Source organism: Astatotilapia calliptera, chromosome 23 (assembly GCF_964374335.1).
Source record: "Astatotilapia calliptera chromosome 23, fAstCal68.1, whole genome shotgun sequence".
In the NCBI taxonomy this organism is placed as follows: Eukaryota; Metazoa; Chordata; class Actinopteri; order Cichliformes; family Cichlidae; genus Astatotilapia; species Astatotilapia calliptera.
The window spans coordinates 45,750,236-45,774,767 of NC_137443.1; the positions used below are offsets into that span (position 1 = coordinate 45,750,236).

The window sequence follows — 24,532 nt, forward strand, 5'->3', positions numbered from 1 at the left end:
ATTTGTACATTTGAAAGTTTTATCTTGTTATCAAATCACTTTGATTGTCACATCACATGTGCAGGTACACTGGTACAGTACATGTGAGTGAAATTCTTGTTTGCGAGCTTCACAAGCAACAGAGGTGTGCAAAAATACAATAACATAAAACAAGCAAAATATAAGAACGGCTAAATCTGAGACTAATAAATATATGTACAATATATAATAGTACATGCATTACTGGATGTGTATACTAAATATGTTTTTCTACGTGCGCGCGTGTGTGTGTGTACATATTTTACAATTTAAATAGAGTAAACAATAAAATAAAATATACAGAGGTTGGTAGTTGGACATGTGCAAAACAAGTGGCATTTATATACAGTGTGTAGTGCATAATGTTGAAGTGTCCAGCAGTCTGATGGCCTGGTGGAAGAAGCTGTCTCTCAGTCTGCTGGTTGGGGACCGGATGCTGCAGAACCTCCTTCCTGATGGAAGCAGTCTGAACATTTATTTATATATATATTTATATATTTATTTATTTTTCAGGAAGTTGGCAACCCTATTTCCAGTAGAATTCCTCGTTGTCATCTTGTTCCCTCTCAGAGCCCCGTATGCTTGCAGAGACCCCTACAGCAGGGAAATGTGCCAAAGAACGTCCAAAACATTGCATTTTAGGTTTATTTATGCCTTACACACAATCACAACTCTTTAGCTAACTTAACAACTTTGGCTAAAGTCTATAGTTAGTCTTACTCGTTTGTACAACATTTCTGGATCGCCACTGTTTGAAATGATATGACATATGACTCTCACTGAGACAGCAAACTTTGTAGAAAACAACACTTCTGATTCTCTATCTAGCTGTTTGGTCACAGCTGTAGATTACATTATAAGTGGTTGTTCACTCTTGTCAATAATTACATTTCTAAATTCTATTTGTGCAGTTACATGTAAACAAAGTCCAATATTGTATCTAAATGATTGTGTTATGGTGGGACAGTTTCCAATTTTGTTGTATTATTGCACTAGGTATGACTGTGCAAGAGTTATCTTATCTTCCTTGCTTGCACCACACTCTTTGCAGAAATGGTGCACAGCAGCACTGCATCATGTTATTGTGTTGTATAATATACCAGAACTAATACAAAGCAACATCCATGTACACTATAGGTCCATGCCAATGTGCCCAAATGGGACCTCCATAAATGGTAAGGGGCGCAAAGGCACTTTAAGACCAGTGGGCACACCGTCGGTGCACATCCGCTCGGATGCTTTTTTCTATTCATTTATTTCCCTGTTTATTTATCGATGCACAAAAGCAATTATCTCAGAGACACCATCCTCTTAACAGAGACTCAAATCAGGAACCTGCAGATTATTAGTCAGCAGCTTTAACTTCCTGTCTTTGTCTCACTAAACCTTCCACGTGGAAACTTGAGCTGCCCACTCAAGCACAGTAGGCTTTAACTGGCTCTGCTCAAGTCACTTCAGTATCTGAGAAACTGTCTCGATGCATGCCAAAGAACACTTTGACAATACGCTTGTGTTGAGTCAAATCCACCACAAGCATATTCTATGGCAGTTTAATTCCACTCCACATAAAAATAGTCACGTATTATTTCCCCCCACCACACTTCCTGCCAGTAGCTGGTGCCCCCACCCACAGTGCATTAGTGGTTCTCTGTGTTTAGTGGCTCACTCTGGGCGGCTGCTCGGTGGGGCCCGGCCCCCTGGCTCTGTTGGGCCTGTGCTGCGGGTGGGGTGCCCTCAGGTCTCGGCCCTCTGGGCCCATTTACTGCTCAGTAACATTTAATATCTATTATTTACTACTACTTACTAGCCTACTTACTGCATATTATTGGTTGTTGCTGTGGGTTCCCCACTGTGTTGGTTTTTCCTTGTGTTTTTCAGCAGATGATGAAATAGATTTTCAGTATGTTTTCTCTCTTCCTCTCCATCTATTTCTCTTCTTCTCTATTTTTCCCTCTTCTTCTGTTAACTTTCTCCCCAGCTTATCTTTTTTCTTCTTTCCTGACCCCCGTTCTGATTCTAATGACTCAAAATAAAGTAAAATCATCATCAAATATGACTATCAAGTGGACCAGTATAGCAAAAACCATAATGGTGGCAGAGGCCACAGAGCCAAGTGGCAGGATTTTCAACGTTAAAACCAGATAAAAAACAGAAATTAAATGGTGTTAAAAGCCATGAATTAAGGCAATTCATTCACAACATCATTACAAGTTTTACTGGACGTTAATATTTTTCTCTTTTTTCAGTGCAAAACAAACTAACAGTACACATGATGCTGGCAAGTTAAAATGTCAGTGTCTTTTATAGATAGCATGTCTAGCATCATAGTTTTATAGATCACGTAGTCAGGATAAAAACTCCATCTCTGATTATTATTGTACATGACTGTGACATGCAGTGGCCTCAGCATCATGATGAAGGCGACCGGAGGAGATAGTTTGGTAGACATCGATGTTTTGCCGATGAAGGCTCATGTAGCGGTCCTCTTTGTCCTAAACAACAATTTACACTGTCATTTACATTTAATTAAAGTGCAGCTTAAAAACAGACATAATGCACTGCAGCCTCGGCACAATTAAGTGTAAAACAGAACTATGGAAAACTCACAAACATCTGGCGAGTTTCAGATCCTGTTAAGTTAGTTAGACCTGATCTGTTTTCTCTGTTAGGATAAAAACATCAGAGGTCATGGGGTGAAAAATACCTCAAAAACAAGACCAGCTATGTCTACAACTAATGTGTGGTGTTTGAAAAGAACCTATGAGATACTTTGAACACCACAGTGGCTGCTGTATGCAGTAATGTGCTCAAGTGATTTCAAAGGGTCATTTCATGAGTTTAAGTGCGTCAGTAAAAGTTTTCACCTGCGAGGATTTCTCCTCAGGCTGTAACCACAGGTTATCACAGCCACACTGATGAGTGAAGCAGCAGCAGAAATGATGGGAACTGTAGCCATGAACTTCATGCCAGAAGAATCTCCATCGTCTGTTGAATGTTGCCACACACACACAAAAAAACTTCATTTTGAAAACATGAAAAGTCACGAAATTTGCATTAGCCTGTTATATTAAAGTGGAAAACATGTTTATCTTTTCATTACATTAGAGTTACAATTGCATCATTCAAACATTTCACTGATGAAATAACACCAAAGTTGTGATTGGAGCAGTTTTATAATGAAATTGTAAACAAATTAGCCAGAAGAAGAGCTTAAAAACATTCCAGATGTTCATCTCCTGACTGAAACCTTTCATTAATCCGCTGCAGGCGGGAATGACGACCTCAAACCATGTATGACAGAAAAGAAAGTGTTAACGCAGTTCCAAACATCCACCTTGAATCTGCGGTGTGGGTATAAATAGAAAATGTTTTTACCTCTCACAGTCACACTGAGATGGAGAACATACAATCCACCACGAAATCCACACTCACAGGTGTAGTTCCCACTGTCTTCAGATGTTAAGTTGAGCAGGTGGAGAAACACAGTCTCATTTTCTTTGATCAGTGTGAACCTGGAGTCACAGCCATGAATAAAGCCTCGGTCGTAACGATAGAGCAGACGACACTGTTCTCCTCGGCTCCTCTCTGTGCTGATCTCACACAGTATCATCACAGTAATATTCAGAGTTGTTTTGCTGCATATTTGAGTGGAATCGGGTTTCTTTCCAATTGTCTTCACAAGAGTCTCTATAAATTGTTCCAGTTAAAATGAAACAAAATCGGGATTATAGTTTCTATATATTTGTTGTTGTGGGAAAATCAATCACATATATTATTTCACTAACCTAACTAAAGCTTTCTTCTTAAACACCTGGCTTTACAGCTTTTCTTTTTTAATTATATATATTTACCTTCACTGCTAAAAACCACAAGCAGAAGCAGGAGAAAGCAGAGTTTCCGTGCAGTCATGCTGGTGAGGAAGTAACTGTGGCTGACAGTGTGAGGTAGACTATAGTGAAAGCAGGAAGACTTGCACCCTCCTTATTTCACCTCTTGTGTCTACACTGAAACTTTTACTATGTCTAAAATAGAAGTGCATAAAAGTGGAAGGACAGTAGAAGGTAAACCACCAACATTGTTTAAGCCAGACTGATCTCTCTGTTTATCTGGATGGACATTGTGTTCAAATTATGATGAGATGTTTGTTCAAAAACAAAACTAGTCTGATACAAAGAGTCATGTTTGCCACAGTTTATTGTGTTTGTATTGTATTAAATCTGAGAGCCTGAGTTGGAGTATTATGACTGAATGGTCTCCATTACTGGGAAACAACTATCCAGTGTGAAAAGATGGACGTTTATTATAATATATGAATATTATTATATTAGTATGTCACCTAAAGTTTTATATACTTTAAAATGTTTCATAGAGCTTTATTATCCACTCCCACAGTTCCTGTGCTTCTTGCTGAGCGTGTCTTGTTGTCGTGTTGATGGTTCACTGAGATGATAGTCTGGTAGGAATCACTCGATGGCTGCTGAAGGTTTGTATAGGGCTGATCTGGCTCATCGTCATCCTTTAGAAAAGTGAAATATTTTAGGTATTAATCAAGTTCAACCCGGTCTACCCACACACTCTATTGATCTTTAAATCTCTCCATCTGTTGCCTGGATTATTTAATGTTTCTGCTCATTTCTGTAAGAGCTTCTTCACAAAATAAAGGACACTGAAGTTGGTACTAATAGTATTATAACACTAATCTGTAATTATCTATATAAGTAACATCCTAAAACATAAATGTACATGTTTTATGTTTACTGGCAAACTTTTAACTAGCTGCTGTAGATCGTAGCAATAAATTGCTCACCAAACCGTTGGGATTTTCAGGTACAGACACTCCAGATGTTCCTGACCTTAAGCAGCCACGTTGATAAGAAAGGATGTCAGCATTAGTGTAACACTATTCACATTCAAACAGAGAAAAATCAAGTAAGAACATCTACATTTATATTATCTTCTCTCTTAATAATGATAATTATTTTTGGAAGGATAAAAAGTGTTCATTCTAGACATGATGTTTAACACACACCGAATTCTCATTTATTGAAATGTGATGTTTCCTTTTACTTTCTCTACATCTATATCATCTTTGAATTACTGCAGCAAAAATAGTCTCACCCATTACTTTTCCTCCAGTAGATAAATCCCACGATAACTCCAGTTATAAAGATGATCACAACACCGGGCAGATAAACGGAAAAAGATTTGTCTGCTGAAGTGTGGGCCTCGTTTGTGTCTAAATCATTGAAAAGATGCATTTGTCAGTAAAATCATTTACTTTCATTTCCTGGAAATCAAAACACAAATCAAACACAGTTTACGTCTACTGAAACTCTGAGTGAAGTAATGAAACCCCAGTTTTATAACCACAGAGCGTTAAATATTGTCACTGTACTCTTTTCTTTTGTCTTCTTCTTCTTCTTTTGCATCTTTTCTGAATATTACTATGAACTGAAATTGGTCCAACTGCTTATATACATTCACTGGCCACTTTATGAGGTATACTTGTTCAGGGTGTAACACAAATATTTCAGTGTTCATTTCATTTGTCAATCACATGTCAGCTTCATCTTCCTGGTTAAATAAAGGTTAATAAAATAATAAAATGTCAGCAAATCAATGCTCAAACAGAGCAACATGGCACATGTTACTGGTCCCAGTGCTTCACAAACTGCTGATCTGCTGGGATTTTCCCACACAATCATCTCTGTTCACAGACAATGGTCTGAAAAATAGAAAATATCCAGTGAGCTGTGATTCTCTGGGTAAAAATGCTGTTTACACATCAAACCTTGAGGCAGAGCGGACCACACTGGATATCACTGCTGTCCTCTAACAACAGCAAGCTGAGGCTACAGTTTGCAAGTCTGGACAACAGAAGACTAAAAAAACGATGCCTTGCCCGATGAGTTGATTTCTAACAGTTCAGACTGCTGGTGGTGTAATGCTCTGTGAAGGATTTTCTTTGCAAACTTTGGACCCTGTAGTAACCACTGAGCATCATTTAAACACCACAGCCTGCCTGAAGGTTGTTGCTGACCACATTCATGTCTTTATGCCCAAAAAATACCCATCGTCTGATGGCTGCTTCCAGCAGGATACCACACCATGTCACGGCGCTCAAATCATGTACGGCCTGCGCAGTCACCAGATCTCAATCCAGCAGAGCACCTTTGGGATGTGGTGGAACGGAAAGTTTGCTTCAAGTAAGAGCAGCTGACGAATCTGCAGCAACTGTGTGATGATGTAATTTCAATATGTCTTGAGAATCTTTGAGGAATGTTTTTAGCGCCTTGTTGTGCCACAAAAAATGAAGACATGTTTGATGGCTGAAGGTGGTCCAACTCGGTTCAAAGATGTACCTGATAAATGAGTCAGTGAGAGTATTTAAACTGCTGTAAGTGAAAATAAGAAGAAAAGAAATGAACAAATTACAAGAATAAAAAACACATAAGCAGGTCAATACAATGCTGACACAGTGCTGAATAACTGTGTCAGATAAAGAAACCAAAATGCATTTACCTTCCACAGTGACACTGATATGGACAATATATGTCCCTTCAGTGTTTGTACACTCACAGGTGAAGTGGAAGTACTGTGGATAGTTTTACCTTACATACATAGATCTACCAGTACAGCTTCTGAGGTAACTGTTTACAAAATGGTATATTCTATCCACAAGTTCTTTGCAATTTTACATTGATAAACATTATCCTTAACACATTTGGCCCACATAAAGTACTATGGCCATCACACTGTCATTTAGAATTGTTTAAATAACTCGTGTCTTAAGTCATTCCAAATAAAAAAAGTCGCATGGTTCACTTTTATATCACAAAATGTTAGAAATATAAGTCGTTCATAACAAACTGAAAGGCTGGGAGTTTAAAATGCAAACCGATGGAAGTAGAAGTCTATAATGTCTCAGAGCACACGGTGTCTATCATTGTGTAGACATTTATAAATAAAAGCTTAATAAAGATGCTTAATTTCTTAAGAAATAAACAGGTGGAGTGATCTTTATCAAAAGTGGATGTTGCATCTGTGGCTAAACCCCTGTAACCAAAAACTTTAAAAATCTACTGTGTGTGAGGCTGTGTAAGTAAAGCTTGCCCTTCACACCCGCGTGTAACAAACCATTTGTTGGGGGTTGTGGATTTGACACCTCAGCATTGTGAAAGTGGGGAAACATGTTTCTGGCTGAGCTTAAGATTTCTGCTTACAACTTAGAATCTCAGTTCTAAATGTAATTCAGATGTTTTTTAAGTAGGGCTAATGTATTATTTGACTTCTAAGGCACACACACACACACACACACACACACACACACGCACACACACACACACACACACACACACACACACACACACACACACACACACACACACACACACACAAGAACAACAACAACAACAACACAGAGAAGAAGAAGAGGGGGTCGTTTTACTACACATCATAAAAACGCAATCATTCATCTTCCAACTGTATCTTTCTGTTCTGGATTTAGAATCATTGGTTGTTTACTGATCTGTACTTTGGGAGTCACACTGTTGTGATACTGGGGAGAAAAGGGTAAGGTTTGATAGACTAAACCATTACACACAAAACTTGAAAAACCTAAAGAGTGTGTGAGACTGCCAGCTGTGTCGTTCAGCAATAAACTCATCTATAAATGTGTTAGTAAAGAGTGACTTGTACTTCTGTCCCATTAAGCAACGGTTTAACAAATTTCACTGCAAACTATAAAAGTAATCTGGATTTAAATAGAACATAGTAGTGCAGGAAACACTAGTATAAGGTGTCTATGGAACAAATCTCCTTCAGCGTTCAAAATGACCAAAGTGAGGCCTACAGGCGTTTCTCTCAGTTGGTTGTGTTCAGGGAAAAAGCAGCTAAATACACTGAGACTGCTCCACATTGTTAGTGAGTTAACTCTGGATATCTGTAGGTTTGTCAAACTTGGAGTGAACAAAAGCAGAAAACAGTAAAAGATGCAGACAGTGAAAGTCTGGTTTATTTCATGAACACAATGAAACATTGTCGGCAAAGTAGCACACATGATAAATAGATACACATGACACGGACAGTGAGAAGTAAAACTCGTCGTCTTACCACATGTTATATTCTGTAAACTTAAAATAAACCACAGAAATGAGTGTTTTAAAGTCATTATTAAAAACATGAGTCAACATTACGGAAGTGACACTTTAACGATGCTTCACATCACCGTGTTTATGATGATAAAACATGTTCTCTCGTTAGTAGATGTCTGCGCTGACACTTGTCATGAAAATGTCCCGAGCCAGGGTTCCTCTTCAATTACCATTGATCATTACAGTTTTTGCCCGTTGCTTGAACACTATAAACCCATGCTCAGACTAAAGTAACACAACGTGAAGCTGTTGTTACCATACCTCAAACACATGTACCCCTACCTTAAACAAAAGCGCTGCTTTGCACCCCAGTACCAATTATGCAACACACCTACTCCCTCATGCAACACACATGGTCCTGCATGCTACACTCTATTTCATACATAAGACACTTCGCTCACAAAATGAAATCTCAGGGTGCCATTCGGAAAACACATGTATCCAAAATACAAAACACATCGGGTAATTGCAACCACTCAAATACACACCTGAAGGCACCTACTTGCAAAACCGAACACCAATTAGCCAACTACAAAAAGCCCTCAGCGTAGCCATTCCAAGAACTTTGCAAGCATGGATGGAGGGAGAGCAAGAGGATATTTACCCCGGTGCCTAGCGGGAGAGGACATTGCTTGCGATGTTGATGAGGTCCTGTGGCCAGACCCCAACAGACGGCGGGATCCATGAGCCCACTTATGCACAATTGTCATGGTTTTTTGTGTTTACAGTATAGTGTTTTTTCTATTGCAGTACTATTGTGTTGTTGTTGTTTTATTTGCTGTACCTGTATTCATGGTACTGCAATGTACAATATTGAGTAGGTCTATTTGCGTTTATGGTTGTTTGGAAATGTGTCTCCTGTAAATGTGCCTTCTGAATAAACAATGGGAATCAAGGACTGCAGTGTTTTATGTACAGCAGACTAGTGTGTTCCCCCTGATCTGTGAGTGTTTGCATATGGTGCAGGTATGTGTCATTTTGTCAACAGAGTTACATTTTGACAAAGGAATGTCAGGTTTTGACAGCAGAGTTTAGGTTTTGGGAGTAGAGTTCCAATTTGGCACAGATGTGAATGGTATATTTCCCAGTGTTGTGTCATGTGTACTTGTGTGTACAGTTTTGGCACAGCGAGCGGGGTTTTGCAAAATGTGTTCAAGCAGTGGGCAAAAACTGTAATACAAAGGATTGAAGCCGTTTTTGGATTTTCACTTGTTGTTGGCTTTACAGTTTTTTCTGATTGCTTAAGCACATTTTTTGTAACTATTGGCTAATTTTGCAAAACTCTTCACACAAATAAGAAAACCTGTCACCCAATAATCAAAACATTGTAGTTCTCTTGCAAAAGCAAACACAGCTAGATTAACTCTACACACCTTCGTAAAAATGGTGTTTCCGTATCAAACAGTACACACAAGCCATCATCTACTAAGCACACAATGCGCCAACTGCACACTGATGGTATGAATACAAAACACATCTGGCTTTTGCTTTCTCTGTGCACAAGGTAGGCTATGTCAGTTTGAGCTCATACTTCTGTCATAGATCCATAAGCATGGAGGGATCCAAACTTCAATTACTGCTGTTTATTCAAACACATCAAAACAAACACAAGTGTTTATTTCCAAGTATAGGATTATTTGCAATCGCCATAATGACTATATGGGTTACGTGGTCTGCAGTGAACATGCTTCCTCTCCCCCCTCCTCGTCTTCCTCTTGCTCCTCCTTGTCCTTGTCGTCCTCTTCATCCTACTTCTTCACCTCCACGTCCTCTTCCTCGGCCTCCTCTACTTCTCACTCTTTCTGCTCCTTCCATTGTACTCCGCACACACAGCTTACCTGTATTATAGTGCTTAGGCTGATTGCAAAGTGAACGAATTATCTAAGAAAGTTTTCACATGTGAAAGTGTGCCAGACAGTTGGCAAATTAGTGTTAATGATAGCCATACATGTGTATACTTTTGCTAGGAGTGTGTTGGAAATTTGGAAATTGAGTGTTGTGCAGTGAATTGTGCCTACAGTCTTGCAAAGTGTGTGTTACAAAATTGCAAACTGAGTGCAAAGCAGTTTTTGTGCTTTTAGTTTTGCAAACTCAGTGAGTGGTTTTGCTATAAGTCTGACTAGTTTTAGAAATTGTGCTACAGGATTCACAGTTAGTGTTTAGGCATTCGGTAAAAACTGTAATATGAACAGTCACATAAAATTCATTCCAGTTTTTTTTTTTGCCTTTGCTTCAATTAAGATGTTTCTTTAAATCTACAACAGTTTCCTTTTCAAAAAAGTTTACAGACATAGTAAGGAAGTAGCTAGGGACCTCAGTAAGTATGAGCAACAATAGCTTAGGGCCAGTTTCTACAATAAAGAGGATTTCATCATCTGCTGTTCGTCAAAAAGTGCCGTATTAAAAACAATTCAGCAGACCCTCAGAGTGCGGATACAAACTGTTTTCAGCTGTAGAGGTAGAGGTACGCTTCATGTACTTATCAGCATGCAGTTTAGAGGTTTGCATTAGAGTGCATTGGTGCTTGGGCCTCTTTTATTTAGCACGGTTATACCATTGTGAATTTAGCTATATAAATATGCTCAAGAGTCTATCATATGTTTGACATGCAACTAAAAATTCGAAAAAATATTTTTAAATCAGTAACTTTGCAAATTTAGAGGAAATGTTTTCAGACAACATATGTGTCACATTTTAAACAGGGTTTGAATAATCAGCGCTGACATCCAGACATTTATGCTCTGGGTATAACAGACATGCTTACCTTGTGAAAGGCCCTGGGATGTCTTGGAGCAGAGAAACACTCTGTATTGTTGCTTTTCTCTATTGTATAAGCAGCGCCCGACTGTCAGAAACGTTCTGTGCGGGTAGCAAAGTCGGCTCCAACGCACATTCAGGTGAAAAAATAAAAAGTTAAAACGATATACCTCGCTGCAGTTGTGAAGTGCTGAGGAAAATACTGTGTGTCTGATGGGGTGTTTTTATATAGGTGGGGCTACTTTCAGTTGACCTCTGAGATGTAGAGATAAAAGAGCACGATGTAAGGAAGAAAGGTGGAAAGCCTTTGGAGACTCTGTTGGACATAGTTTCTGCCGGCCTCTGACATGATAAGACTAGTTGCATTAAAGCCATTAACTGTTTGTGAATATACACCTTTGGGTTGGGATACTCTTGATAAGGAGCATCTTTTGTTTGCTTCATGACTTCTTTTACAGACTGATGGGATCAGCTAGGCAGCTGCTGCACCCCCTCTGTCTAACTGTTGCAGAGTGTGAGAATATGTGTTTTTTAGAAGTATCACAGGTTATTTCTAAAAGAAATACATGTTGTTTGCGGTGCTCTATTTAAAACTATTGGTCTGTGAAACTTTTAGAAAAGTGAAATGCCCCTAAAGTAGTTAAATCATCTATGTGTAATCAGCGAGTCTAACTGTTGCAGACTAGTAGATAATTATAAGACTAGTTGCATTAAAGCCCCATTGAGGTTGATACAGCTCTAGTGTGAATATGTACTTTTAGAAGTATCACAGTTTATTTCTAAAGGGATACATGTTGTTTGTGGTGCTCTATTTCAAAAAAAACTACTAGCCTGTGAAACTATTAGAAAAGTGAAATCTTCCTAAACTAGCTAAAACTAGCTGTGTGGGAATACACGGTTTTTAGAAGTATCACAGTTTATTTCTAAAGGGATACCTGTTATTTGCTCCTAAATAGCACTGAAGAAAATGCAAAAGGCTCCTAACTAGTTAAAATACCCATAAAGTAGTTAAATTAAATCACCTATGTCTAAATAACAGAACTCTGAGACCTATACAATCCTTTAAAAAGAGTTTAATTAAAACACATAATGGTTTCATTAAATAATACACTATTAAACACATGTGAACTCATATGACCCCTGGACACACACGCACGTGCAAAAAGTCCGTTCTCGCGCACGTGCACACGCACATGGACGCGGCGGGGGATAGGGGAGGGGGGGGGAAATGCCCTCGGGGTGGGGGGTGTGGGGGAGAGGGGTGGGGGGGTGGGGGGCAAATGCCCTCGGGGTGGGGGGGGGGGGGGGGAAGCTATAGGTATATTACTACTGATGTGTTTTTTTTCATTGGACGTTAAGGCGTCTGGGAAGGGATCTCAGACCATTTACATCCTGGGCCATCTGACCTCAGGAAATCACATGATAAGGTGGGGCCAGGTTTCACAATGAGCTCACCCGAAACCCTGGCTGATTAGGACCCACACCCACTAAATGGCAAAGATGTTTATTACAGTTTTTTCTGATTGCTTAAGCACATTTTTTGTAACTATTGGCTAATTTTGCAAAACTCTTCACACAAATAAGAAAACCTGTCACCCAATCATCAAAACATTGTAGTTCTCTTGCAAAAGCAAACACAGCTAGATTAACTCTACACACCTTCGTAAAAATGGTGTTTCCGTATCAAACAGTACACACAAGCCATCATCTACTAAGCACACAATGCGCCAACTGCACACTGATGGTATGAATACAAAACACATCTGGCTTTTGCTTTCTCTGTGCACAAGGTAGGCTATGTCAGTTTGAGCTCATACTTCTGTCATAGATCCATAAGCATAGAGGGATCCAAACTTCAAGTACTGGTGTTTATTCAAACACATCAAAACAAACACAAGTGTTTATTTCCAAGTATAGGATTATTTGCAATCGCCATAATGACTATATGGGTTACTTGGTCTGCAGTGAACATGCTTCCTCTGCCCTGGGAAGAGCATAAATATATGCGGTGGCCCCTTGAGACAAAACACGTACAAACTCCAAAACACATTTCTAACATGAACTGAACTTCCAAAGCAGAGCTACTAGATCACTTAAATTACACAATTGAAAGCATGTGTGTATTGTTTGTGTATTTATACACAGGCACTCATATATATTCAAATAATTAAAAAAAATTTTTCATTTACCTGTTACTACCACACACCAAATCCGGTCGTCTGTACTTGCTGGCTTGTGTAGCCACTAGGTAACAAAAGCTCAACTCTGCGCCCAGCATCCTGGAGCACTTCTGTTGTCTTTTGTACGTGTTTTGAGTTTTTATGTGCTTCTGAGTTTTTATGTGCTTCAGAGTTCGTACGTGTTTTGGAGTTTGTATGTGCTTTGTCTCTAGGGGCCACCATCAATATACTTTTATTTATTCACTCCACATAAAATGTAATAAATAAATCATATAATACAAAAATCAACTATTCACATTTCAACTTTTAACTGTTTAAATTTTCAGCTTTTTCCTTTTACAAATTTAAAGTGAAACAACACAAAACACTGCAAACCACAACACAATTAAATATAAATTAAAATATGAAAACAAAAAGAACATGCATATTCTCTGTCATATGGACCTGCATGAATAAACTTTCTGAATCCTTTATCATCTCCAACTGAAAATAGTTGTGGATGATTACTATACCTTTCTAATGTGACGTTGTTGGCCCTGCCTCTTTCTCTCTCTCTGCCTCTGTTCCTGTGAAGCAGAAAAAAAGTGCAAGAGAGAGAGGCTGAGAGAAAGAAAAAAAAATATGTGACGGCTCGTGATAAGGAGGCGGCTGCGTTGTTCACGTCTAAGATCCGGCTCTAAGAGCCATTTCGTTCGCGAACGACCCATCACTAGTTCAGAGCAGCAGGAGGAGGAAGGTGGAGCTGAGGCAGGTGAGTGTTAACATGAATATGTTTCTTCTTATGACATAAAATAATTCCACGCTGTTCGTGTCTGTGGGTGAAACGTGAGGCCGCTCGGCTCCTCTGAGCGCTGGTTTCCTGTAAGTAGAGAGGAAGCGAGTTTAGCTGAGAGAGCAGGAGGAGAGTGAGAGCTGTGCTGAGGCAGGTGAGTGTTAACACCGCTCTGACATTACTGTGTCTCTGTGGCGGGAACAACAGGCTCCGTCAGTGGAGGCAAAAATAATCAGACTTTGGTTTTTCAAAGGAAACTACTTTATGTTGGGAGAAGCCGCGCGCTCATTGGATAACGGCTTGTCAATCTCAAGTTATTAGCCAATGAGCGCGCAGGTTCACAGTAAGACCCGCCCTTATCACGACGGGTTTTAAAACTAAAATGGCGACAGAAACTTTTTTTTTTAATTAAACTTTATTTACAAACAACAGTATAACATACAAGGCACCATCATTAATCCGATTATGTTACATCCTTGGTTGAGCATCAGAGGCGGAGCCAGATATTTGAAACACCCGGGGCTTAGCCCAAAGAGTAGTATGCATGTGGGATTTTTTTTTTTTTTTTTTTGGGGGGGGGGGGGGGGGGGGTAGAAATGACTGAAAGATTAATAGGCTCTGTTCAAAAAAGAATGACTTCATATAGGGAAAAATCTATATCACATGTGCAGGACACCTTAAACGAGTTTTTTAATTAAGCAGCAAGGCAGAACAAGGTCAGGGCTGTATCAAGACACGAGGACTAAACCCCAATTCAACCAGACCCAGAACTGATCCAGAATTAAAACAGGACTACAACAGTTCAAAATCAGGACTACTGAGGACTTAACCAAGACAGAACCAGAATCAGAACTAGATGATAGCACTAAAAATCATCAGACCTGCACTACACTTGTTTTTTAATTCTACCAAAGTCCACTATTTAGATTGAGAAAAGTTTATATAATTATTTAGCCTTGTTGTACAAACAAGCCTGCAGAACTTAATAAATACAGAATTTGAAAAATAGCAAACCTAAAAAGAAACACTAGGTACGAGATACATGAGGACCTATGATACGCTGATACTTTTGGTAAACAACCATTTGACTAACATGTGTGTCTCACCTGCTCTTGTTCATCTGTTCTGTCCTCGTTCTCCTCTCTCTCCCTCTTTGTGCTGACAATCATCAAATATACAGTTGAAACCAGATATTTACTCTTCAGATAAAAACACTTTTTTAATTGTAACATCAAATCAGACAAAATGTTTATTTTTTTAGATTGATAAATATAAAAACATATTTGTTAACTTTAAGAGTAAAGAGAGAAACTATCTGTATTTCTTAATAGCAAATGGCACCAAATTGTATTCAAACTGAGCCACACTTATGGAGCTCCACAGTTCTTTTCCTGGTGTTTTGGTCGACATCTCTTGATGTTCCCATGTCACAGAAACAGGCTCTGTGTTTTGCCTTATATGCATCCACAGCTGTGCCACAAACTTACTCACATGGACTCTACGAACCTATCAGAAGCTTCTTCAGCTCAGAATGGAATCGTCTGCAGTTTTCTTATTAATTAACAATAAACTTAGTGTATATGTACTCCTTAATATGATGAAAGTGATAAAAAATAGAAGCTCTGTCTCTCTTTATTCTGACATTTAACTAATTCAAAAGATATTTCAATATTTATCTAAAACAAAAGTTTACTCTAAATTGATGTTGTACAGTAAAAATGTTTTATGTTTTCTCCCTAAAGTGTAAATATCTGGTTACAAATGTGAATATCCTGCTGTGTACTGAAATCCCTCTTGTTTTGCATAGAAATATACTGAACAACATACAAAGCATAATATATAAAATAACATTTACCTGAGTTTTTTCTTTGAAAGAAGCCTCTAATGTCCATTCTTATATTTCAGTACATAACTGAAACCGATTTAGTCGGGGAGGGTAAGAACTGAAAATATGAAATAAACACACGTAAGCTAAGACTCTCTAAAAAAATAGCATTTGTTCGGCTTTTCATTTCGCCATTTGTTGATTCACTCGAAGAGCAAGTAACGTAATATTGGTCAAGTGATCAGTTTGATATCAATCTTTCGTGATGCACCGTCATATTTACATTATTTGTACAGTACGAATGATTTTCTTTGGTACCTGGTCAAACTTCAGCTCTCCTTAGTATGGCTGGCTCCGTTTCTCCAACAGCGCACTCACTGCTGGCAGCAGCTGCCCCGCCCCCTCGCTCAGTCGCTTAGTGCCTGAGCTCAGATCATACCAATATCAGGGGGGATTCACGCACAGTCGTAAATTCCCACAGTGTGCACTATGTGCTTCGAATATTGTGTGTACTTTTTGTTTTATACAGTTGTCAGCCAGGCATCTAACTATGAAAAATTACACTCCAAAAGACCCCGGGCTTCTGACAAAACAACCCGGGCTTAAGCCCAGTAAGCCACCCCCACGCTCCGCCCCTGTTGAGCATTATAGCAAAACAAACAAACAAACAAAACGACCAAAAAAAACAAAACAACAACAACAATAAGCACAAAGCAGTCATTGAAGGACTTGAACCAAAGGCAAAAAATAACGTGCAAAAAAAGGGCAGTCGTGATTATAAAATAGGGAGGGTTTTTTTTAACATAGATTAAACTCTTTAAATAAAACAACAAGTTTATGGACTTTCTTGTTATTCACAAGTTTCAGCGATTTAGCCCAGAGTCTAAAGTCATTCAGCCATCTGTTTATGCATGGTTTAGCTTTAAAGTATCTGCATTTGTGAAGAAAAAATTTTCCCATTAACAAAATCGTCCTAATCAACAGGTCAAAATCTGCATTCTCAGCAAGTATTCCAAATTTTATTACTGTCACTGTCAAATGTGGTAACTGAATTCTCCTGTCCAAAAATTAGTAGTAAGTCCATCTGTCCCTGGGGACTTGTTTAATGCCATTTTCATGACCACCAAATCCAGTTCCTCAATTTTAAACTCTGAATCACACAGATCTTTGAAAGGCTTGTCAATACATGGGATGAGATTATGAATCTTATCAAAGAAACTATCAGAATCAGCTGCTGAATATTCTGAGGATTACAATTTGGAATAAAAAGTGAAGACTTCCTTTTCAATCTTTCTGAAATCTTTACATTCAGTCCCATTTATCAACAAGCTTGAGATTAGATTTCTCTGCTGTCTACACTTTTCCAGCTTACTAAAATATGATGAGTTCTTTTCTAGTGATGGGTCGTTCGCGAACGAAATGGCTCTTAGAGCCGGCTCTTTGAAGTGAACGACGGGAGCCGGCTCCTTATTGGGAGCCGTGGGGGTTTTTTTTTTCTTTCTCTTGCCCTCTCACTAACCTTTTTCGCTTAATGCCACACCTGAGCCTTGTGTTTGCGCTGAGCAGAGGGGGGAGGGAAGCAAACACAGCTGTGCGTTTGTGCCCCTCCCGCCTCTGCTCAGCGCTGGGCAGAGGGGGGAGGGGCGGTAGTTACACTCACAGCAGCAGTAGAACACGAACAGAGCAGGAGGGAGAGAGAGAAAGAGAGCAACAAGAGACAACGTCGTCAATTTAGAAAGGTACAGTAAAGAAAATGAGTGAAGCAACCAAGAAAACAAGCAAAATCTGGAACCACTTCAATTTTATTGACAGTACAAAGGCAGAGTGTAGAGTCTGCAAGAAAAGAATTTCATATAGAGCTGGCTCCACAAACAATATGAATAGGCAAGCAGGAAGGCTCTCTCCCAAAAAATCATCCCAGGCATATATGAAAGAGAACGTGCATCACTGCAAGAGAGGGTTAAAAAAGCCACAGCAGTGTGTCTAACAACTGACAGCTGGACATCCCAAACCACCACATCCTTCTTGTCAGTTACGTGTCACTTTATTGAAAATTATAAAATGGTATCCTGTCTTCTGGATTGTTTTGAGTTCAGTGACAGACACACTTCTGAGAACTTAGCAGAAGAGCTGCTCAAAGTGGCAAAAGAGTGGGATGTGGAAAAGAAAGTGGTTTGCTGTGTTATTGACAATGCAGCTAACATAACAAAAGCAATTAAAATCCTGAAATGGACCCACCACCCATGTCTTGCGCACACAATTAACCTTGTTGTGAGAGATGCTTTGAAGGTGATGAAGCCAGCTGTGGACAAAGTGAAGGCAATAGTGGAATTTTTCCACAGGAGCACAACAGCCACACACAAGCTCAAATCTACCCAACAACAGATGGGCATGCCTGAGCTAAAGCTCAAACAAGAATGTATCACAAGGTGGAACTCAACCTTTCATATGCTAAAACGGATTCTGGAGTCCAAGGATGCTGTCATCTCTACCCTGGCAGTTATCAATGCACCGGTTGATAGTGATGTGCGATACCACTGATTTCCTTTCCGATCCGATACCAAGTAATATTCAGGGTGGTATCGACGATACTGATCCGATACCGATACTTTGTACAAAAACTTTTATTTATTGTATCTCACATTATAGCGTCATAATGATTACAGGACATCAGATTACTTGTTCTTATCACTTAATAATGCAGAGTTCATCATATAGAAATAAAAAAAAATTGAAGTTGTGCTATTTGAAAACATTGCCTCCCTGCAGCACTGAAGGACTCCGTGAGAGACGTCTGTCTCGCCCTAGCAGCACCTGTCCCTCTTGTTACGTCTGGTTCAGTTTGGGTAAGAAGGAAAAACAGCCGAGTCCGTGTAGGTGACAAAAATAGTGATTTTATTACACACTTCTAAGACAGAAGCATGGGAAGACAAGCGTACAGCCACAGATCTCCAAAGAGTGGACAGCTCCCCATCCTTATATAACCCATGATGACGTAACACAGTCAGACCTTACTGGAAATGATAACAGTTTGGGCCTGTTCAGAGAGTTTACCTAATATGGACATCAACTGTTAGTTTTAGAGAAAAACAAGTGTGTATTACATTCGTGCCTTTTGTGAAAGTATATCTATCAGAAAACTGTCCTCAGACGACCCTCCTATTCTTACTAAGTGTGTGTGTACACATGCATGTGTTATATAAGAGCGTGCATGTACTTTAAAGGCCTGTGTACGTGCAGAACTGAACATAGAACTAAGGCAGGGTCCAGCAGGACCCACAGGCTTCTGAGTGGTTACAGAACTGTGAAACAGCTTTAAGCAAATAACATGAATAGTACAGAACAACAATAGACTGATTAAAGTACTGATAATCTGTGTAGATTAATGTTAACATAGATGTGGTTCAAAGATTATTCTGTCAACTGGTTCAACAATGGTAAATGATTAATGATTGATACTTCTGATTATAACTGTGATCGTAAGAAGACAAAATAAAATATCTCCTGGTCACACTCTCCTCCTCTTCAGTTCACCTCAATATACGCTCGTCATAGTCTGTGATATGATTTACTCTGAGGTGTTTGACAAGGTCAGTGATGTTGCCACAACCATACATGCCAACCCTCTCGATTTTTCCGGGAGAATACCGAATTTCAGTGCCCCTCCCAAAAATCTCCCGGAGCCACCATTCTCCCGAATTTCTCCCGATTTTCCACCCGGACAACAAAATTGAAAAACCATATTGCAGAATTCATAGCGCGGCCCAGCCAATTCCAGTCTCCAACAATGACAGCAGCTACTTAGTTTTAATATTGCTCTTATTACTCTTTCTGGGTCGCAAAAAAACTTTTAACATATTTTCAGGTGAGAATGTAGCTGTGTAAACTTCAAATATCTGAGCCAATCGACAAATCGTCTTCAAACCCCCGCAGTCTTTCATTACTCAGGTTAAACATGTATAAGTCACTTTGATAACTTAAAAGTGTTGTTTGGCTTTTTCAGTGTTTTATTTGTTCATGAGTAAATCGGTTTGGCTGAGATTAAAGTTATTCGATTAGATTAAATTAAATTTAACTTTATTAATCCCTCAGGATGGTTCCTCCGGGGTTTTCACACAGCTGAATAAACGTCAAACAGAAAACTAATTAAACAAAGTGTGAGACGGTCGAGAGTTTACGCCAGCGCCCAGTTATATTTTAGATAGCAAGGAGCAGACGGCAGAGTTTCACTCCACCGAGGGAGCTCGTGACGTACTACCCGGCTTTCTTTAGACCGCGAAAGCCGAGTCCTCAGGTGGAAGCAGCCTCTGAATTTGGACACCCCCGCTGTTTCTGGGCCGGCCAATAATAACGGTGACATTTAACATATTTTATCTGATAAATAAACACTGTAAAATGTATTCATCACCCCCCTCCCCAACAGCCCTTTTGAATGTCTCCCTAATTCTGATGTCTCAAGGTTGGCAGGTATGGCCACAACACCTCACTTTTTTGCCACATGTATCGCAAACCACGTCTCAGGTGTTTATGGAGGTCAAATACATCCGCACAATTACGCTCAGCCATTGTTGTGAGTGCGCGCGCCAAGGGGCTGCGAGACATTTATACAGCTGTATTTCGCACATAACTGTGAAAGGCGGAAGAGGAAGTAGTTCCTTTGAATGTAGACAATCCGAATGTTATAGTTTCTTTTCACTGTGTTCCTGTTAATGATAAACTACAAATTTACCCTAAATTACTAAAATATCGATATTTTAATGTGAGAATCGATTCTAGAACATAAATGATTGGTATCGGAGGAATCGATATTTCAGGATCGATCCGCACATCACTACCGGTTGACCCTCTGAGCCATGAGGAATGGGAGGTACTACAGCAGGCATGCACTGTTTTGGAGCCATTTGAGCAGGTCACCGTGGAGATCAGTGCAGACAGGTGAGTGTGCAAATGTTATTGCATTATTATTATTAGTAGTAGTAGTCGTAGTTAGTTGCATTGCTGGTATGAAAAGTAGATTAGACATGATCATAAATAATAATATACTGCTGAATTTTAAAAAAGCATAATTTTGAAACTTGTTATGTACTCTTTTTCAGCCATGTCACAGCCTCCAAAATGTTAATCCTGTGCAAGGGTCTGCAGAGAGTGACAGCTGAACACCAAACCAGAGTAACTACTGGAAAAGTGAAAGAGTTGGTGGATGCTCTCTGTGCATCCATGGACAGAAAATTCCACAGAATGGAATATAATGCTGTTCTCTCTGAAACCACCATTCTTGATCCAAGATTCAAGAAGCTGGTCTTTAATGACAACAGAGCGGTGGATGAAGCTCTTCAGAGAATAACTGCAGCAGCAAGATCCAGCCAACCAACTCCACTGCCAGGGAACCAAGAGGGAGAAGAGGCAGAAGAGGATGAACAAAAGGAGCAACAAGCATCTGCTGTTTGGAGGTTCTTTGAAGAACGAGCAAATAGAGACACTACCAGAAGGAATCCCTCAGCAGATGTAATACTGGAAGTGAGATCCTACATTGATGAGCCCCTTTGCCAGAGAAGTGCAGATCCACTGAGCTGGTGGGAGACAAAGGCTTATACTTATCCACGTCTTACCCAGGTGATGACACGGAGACTTTGCATTGTAGCAACATCAGTCCCCTCAGAGAGAATCTTCTCCAAAACAGGACAGATAATGAATGACAGAAGAAACCGGATCAGCTCCTCAAAGCTAAGGCACTTGATATTCCTGAATGCCAACCTTTCCGTCAATTAAAGATCTGGTTGTTCATGTTTTCTTTTTGTTTTGCATATTTTAATTGATATTTTATTGTGTTGTGGTTTGTAGTGTTTTGTGTTCTTTCGTTTTGAATTGGTTTAAAAGGAAAAAAGCTGAAAATTTAAAAGGAAAAAAGTTGAATTGTAAATAGTTGGTTTTTGTACTTATAATTTATTTTTTTTTAAATTTTGTGTGCTGTGAATAAATACAAGAATATTTATATGATAAACATTTATAAATAAAAAAGACATTTTTTACATTAGTAGTTCATTGTGTGCATGATTTTATATTGTTGTTAATAATAAATTACTTAAAGCAATAAAACAACCTGAAGAGCCGGTTCGGAGCCGAAAGAGCCGGCTCTTTTTAGTGATCTGAGCCGAAAGAGCCGGTTCTCTAAAAAGAGCCGGAAATCCAATCACTATTCTTTTCACCTGCCTCAATCCACTTGGCTCTCGATCTTATAAAGGCACCGTGGGCTTTCTCTAGGTAAAGATCGTCCAATTTAGTTTGTAACTCCATCAATTTATTCTTCTCTTGCACGTTTAGTTTTTCTTTACTACAGCACTGAGTTATTTCACCAAGTAAATTACTTTCATATTCCCGTTTTTCCCTGTTCAGTTCTTTGCAGAATTTTATAGTGAATTCTCTGATTTTGAATTTAACAAATTCCCATTTCTGTATATTACCCACTACTGAGTCATCATTTTTTATATCTGTAATTATATGTCTAATTTTATCACAATACTTGTCCTTATTTAAAAGGCTGGCATTAAATTTCCAATATCCTCTGCTACTACGTCTCATCCTTGTTGGTTCTAAGACAAGATCAATGAAACAGTGATCAGAAAGGGGTGCATTGGAGATTTTAGTACACCTCAAAATGTCATCGCTCACTAACTAATAATCTAAGTCTTGACCTGCTTTCTCCATTAGGTTTAAACCAAGAATAATTCTTAACTCCAGGATTCAAACTTCTCCAAATGTCTGTAAAATTATTATCACTAGAAAAGTTCTCAATAATGTTATTCTGTTGCCTCCTTCCTAAGCGAGGAGGCCATCTGTCCATCCATTCATCTGGTGTCATGTTCCAGTCTCCTCCTACTAGGATGTAATCTGTGGGGTACATAACTTTAAACTCTGAAATAACATTTGTTAGATTTTCCAATAGACTTTTATTTTGACCCTCATTATTATGTCCATAAAGATTTGTAACAATTAGAAATATACCTTCGCTCTTCAAGACTGCAGTTAACCAATGACCCTCACTATCAGCTTTATATGTTATAATCTCCCCTGGGAACTTATTAAAACAAATCGCCACACCTCCAGATCTGTTAGATCCATGACTGAAAAGAATCTTGTCTCCCCACTGATTAGCCCAAAAGGTAGCATCGGCATCCACAGAGTGAGTTTCTTGTAAAAACAGACAATGACATTTTTGCACCTTGCAAAATAAAAAAAGTGCCTTTCTCTTAACAATTTCCTTCAAACCCCGAACGTTTAATGAACCAAAAGAAATTTTTGAGTGAACCATAATAAGAATATGCTAAGAAAATAACTTTTTTTTAAAAAAGAAAAGAAAAATATATAAATATGAGTTTAAATTGTAACACTTGTCACCAACTCAGTGACTAATAATCTTTAACTTTAAGTAGAACTCTTTTGTCCCATTAATAATATTCCACTGTATACAGTCTTACATCAAGTCTTTCATTCAACGTCAATGATCCTCCGTCCTTCGATGTATCCATGAGGACCCCGGAAAAAGGCCCGTTTCCCAGCCCGTCTGGCTTGTTCAATTTGCGGCCACAGCCGCCTCCTCTCTTCCCAGTCCTCCCGCGGCAGTACCTCAGCGAAGTGGAAACCCCCGTTCTTACAGACAGCCGAATCTTTGGTGCGACGCCAAATCTCCTCTTTAGCGTGTCTCAGAGCAAACAGAATGATGATATGTCGGACCTTGTTCTCAATCTTCTTCCCAACTCTATGCACCACATCCACAGATTCTTCAAGCTTTGATATCATATCAGGTGCGATCTTGCCAAGAATTCCAATAACCAGCGATCTGACATCTTCATCTCTTTTCTCTTCTAATCCTTTAATCCGGAGGCACCACCTCATTTTGCACCTTTCTTGCTCTCTCACTCTCTCCTTGAGATCGTAGTTATCTTTGGTCAACTGCTCGTTTCGTCTCTCCAACTCTTTAACCTTTTGTTTACATTCTTTCACCTCCTCCGAGTTGAACTGAACCGCTTTGGCTAGGCTGGCTAGCATCGTACTAGCTTGCTTGCATTGCACACTCAGGTCAGCTAGCTGCTCGTCCACTCTTTTTTCAAGGTTTAGAATCGCTTTCAATATAGTAGCATTGGAGACTTCGTCACTTTCACTTATCTCTGCTGACTTAACTTTCTTTTCTGCAGGCTTCTTACAAGGTGTAGATGGAACCGAATCATTGCCCCGTTCCCTTTTGCTCATCACTGCTACGTCCATTGCTACGTAGTCATGATCCGTTCCTTCTCTGCTGTCTTCCGTTCCATCACATGGCGATGTTGTTTCTTGTTTTTTGAGGTCGAGTTTGAAGTTAGCAGGTTTAACTATACTTGGGGCAGTCATTTTACTACTTTCGAGTGGAAACAATAACGAACACAAAGTAAATTCTGGGACAAGTTCAACGAGCTCCTAATTTGTACGACTGCTCAACACGCCATCTTGCGCCACCACGGATGATGGCGACAGAAACTCTGGTCGTGTCTTTTTTTTTTAAACTTTATTTAACAAACAATGAGTATACAACATACGAACAGATGAAGTATACAAAACAACAGAACATTAACACAAAAAGCCAAGGGTAAAAGAAAAAGGTAACAATTATAAGAATACACGCAAAAATTCACATACATATATTGTTTTGGGAGCCTTTTTGTTGGTGGAGTCTGATATTGATTGTATGTACATTTCCACATCCTTAAAATAATGACAGAAATATGGTGTTTTGTTAGTAAACTTACATTTATGGATAAAAAATTTAGCTAAAAGTATTAACAAATTTATCATA

General features: G+C 39.2%; 1 protein-coding gene and 1 long non-coding RNA gene across 2 annotated transcripts in view; one reads left to right on the forward strand and one right to left on the reverse strand.

The window, feature by feature from the left end:
* LOC145423961 (NACHT, LRR and PYD domains-containing protein 12-like) overlaps positions 1–24,532 on the forward strand; it is a 943,237-nt gene that overhangs the window by 515,148 nt on the left and 403,557 nt on the right. The gene's annotated exons all lie outside the window — the stretch shown is intronic.
* Positions 2,211–4,586, reverse strand: LOC113016396 (uncharacterized). The gene is made up of 2 exons (XR_013904983.1): positions 3,394–4,586; positions 2,211–3,003 (listed from the first exon to the last, which is right to left on the reverse strand). It is a non-coding gene; the product is annotated as an uncharacterized LOC113016396 (long non-coding RNA).